We start from the raw sequence: 2629 nt of genomic DNA, 5'->3' as shown, positions 1-2629 counted from the left end.
TGTGCCTCTTCGTGTCTCTTCTCCTTTATTTATAGTAAGTCGACTTTGTGATCTCCTTAACTGCTTCGCGATCTCCAGGACTACTCCGCGATCTCCGGGACCTCAGAGTCTTCCTTTGCGAGCTCGATATGTTTGCTACGGGCTTCAGTTCCTTACGGCCCATATCTTTGATCGAAGTCCATTAATGTACTGACCAAAATTGGGTCCAACTGATAGGAACTCCGTTCTTCTAAAGTAACGATGCTTCAGTAAGTGAGCGAGGAGGGAATTAGGATACTTCCACAGCTGCCACGCTTGTTTAGCAAGTAGTGCTTGTTAAATTTTTCCATGTCTTTGAAACCTAAGCCTCCCAACTCTTTATCAGTGCACAATTTTTTCCATGTCACCCATGGAATCTTCTTTCTGTTATTCCCACTGCTCCACCAGAATTTTATCATAGCACTTGTAAGCTTATCACATAGATCTTTAGGAAGCTTAAAGCATGACATCGCAAACACCGGTAAGGCCATACCCACAGATTTTAACAAAATATCTTTACCACCTTGTGACAGTGATTTAGCGAACCAACCTTGCAGCCGGCCGTGGAGCTTTTCACTGATTTAACTGAGAAGCTTTCTTTTTGAGCCGTTGAAACATTCTGGCAGACCCAAATATGACCCTTCTCCTCCTTAGGTCTCAATATCCAGTATTTCTTTAAGCTCAGCTTTTGTAGCTTCTGGAACTAGCGAGCAAAAAATTACAGATGACTTCAAGTGATTCACGCGCTGGCCAAATGCCTCTCCATACTGGCGTATACAGTCCATCAGTTCGGTAGCTTCCTCAGTATTTGCTTTACACATAAGTAGACTATCATCAGCATACAACAGGTGGTGAACCGAAGGACCAGAATCTGAGAGCTTGATGCCGTGGAGCCGACCCACTTCTTCTGAAGATTGAAGACAATTGACCAAGGCTTCAGCACACAGAATAAAGATAAATGGCGACAAGGGGTCCCTTGACGGATGCCTCGTTCTAGTTTGATGAACCCATGAGAGTTTCCATTTAGGAGAACTGAGAATGAGACTGAGTTTACACATGCCATTATCCATCTGATCGAGACTCTATCTAACCCCATCTTTTCGAGAAGAACTTCCAAAAAGTTCCACTCAACGCGATCATATGCTTTGGACATGTCACTTTTAATAGCCATCCAACCCTTTGCTACTTTCGTGTTTGTGCGTAGTCCATGGATCATCTCATGGGCGATGAGGATATTGTCTGAGATGATGCGTCCCGAGACAAAAGTACCTTGTGTTTCAGATATGATCTCAGGTAGAATCAGCTTCAGCCTATTGCACAATACCTTTGCAATTATCTTGTATTGCACGGAACACAAGCTTATCGGCCTCATGTCTTTCATGTGAGAAGGATTGTCGATTTTGGGAAGAAGGCTTATTTGAGTGTGGTTCCAGCCAACTGGCATGATCAAAGATCTGAAGAACTCTTGGACTTCAGAAACTAGACCAGGGCCAACAATATGCCGGAACCTCTGATAAAATATTCCAGTTAACCCATCCTCACCAGGCGCACTACTCCCTTTGACGTCGAAAGCAGCTTTTTTATCTCCTCTTCAGAGACCAGACGCGTCAAATTCTGATTCATTTCACTCGTCACTCTGGTTCTGAACCCATGGAACATGTTAGGAAATATGCGGTCAAATTTTTGCGGAAAACCGAATTTATGGGAGCGGGAAAACACACACACAATTGTTAACGGAGTTCGGCCAATCTTACCTACGTCTCCGGACCTGCTACAGATCTTTTATTATCAACCCGGGAAATTTTTACAAGCTCTCAAATCACACCCGACCCCAAATACACTCAAGAAATTACACTTAATTTCTTATAGAGCAAGATTTTCTCACAAGAATGATTTTTTTTTTTTTTCTCTCTTGCTCACTCTCTTCTTCTCTTGTTTTCTCTTTGTTTTGGGATGGATTTCTTCTTCTCCTTGTGTGGTTATTTATAGGAGATTATAAGGAGTTGGTGAGACTTCTTGTTGCACCTACCAAAAACACAAAAGAAACAAACATGTTCTTGATACAACTTCTTGTTGTACCTACCAAAAACATGTTTTTTAACAATTTCCCACTTGAAGACTGGTTTTAATCTGTCTTCACACCTTGATTAATGTAGCAGGTCTCCCCAGCTTGTTACTCCAACAAGTCAACTGAGGTTGCACACAACCTCAGTTTGTCATACGGCACGACCTTCGTCAACATGTCTGCCGGATTCTTGCTTCTTGGGATCTTCTCAAGCACCAACATTTCATCTTCCAACGCTGATCTGATGAAATGATACCGACGATGTATGTGCTTCGTCCGAGCATGGTAAACCGGATTCTTTGCCAAATCGATGGCACTTTTACTGTCACAGTACAACACACCTTTCCCTTGGTCATGGCCTAGCTCTTCTAGAAAAGACTGTAGCCATATCATCTCTTTTGTTGCCTCCGTTACAGCAACATACTCAGCTTCACAGCTTGATAGAGATACAATTTTCTGCAACTTTGAAACCCAACAAATTGCAGTACCGCCAAAGGTGTAGACATACCCGGTTGTGCTCTTCGTGCTGTCAATGTCACCTCCATT

Source organism: Brassica oleracea, chromosome C4 (assembly GCF_000695525.1).
Source record: "Brassica oleracea var. oleracea cultivar TO1000 chromosome C4, BOL, whole genome shotgun sequence".
In the NCBI taxonomy this organism is placed as follows: domain Eukaryota; kingdom Viridiplantae; phylum Streptophyta; class Magnoliopsida; order Brassicales; family Brassicaceae; genus Brassica; species Brassica oleracea.
Note: the sequence above shows the minus strand (reverse complement) of the source record.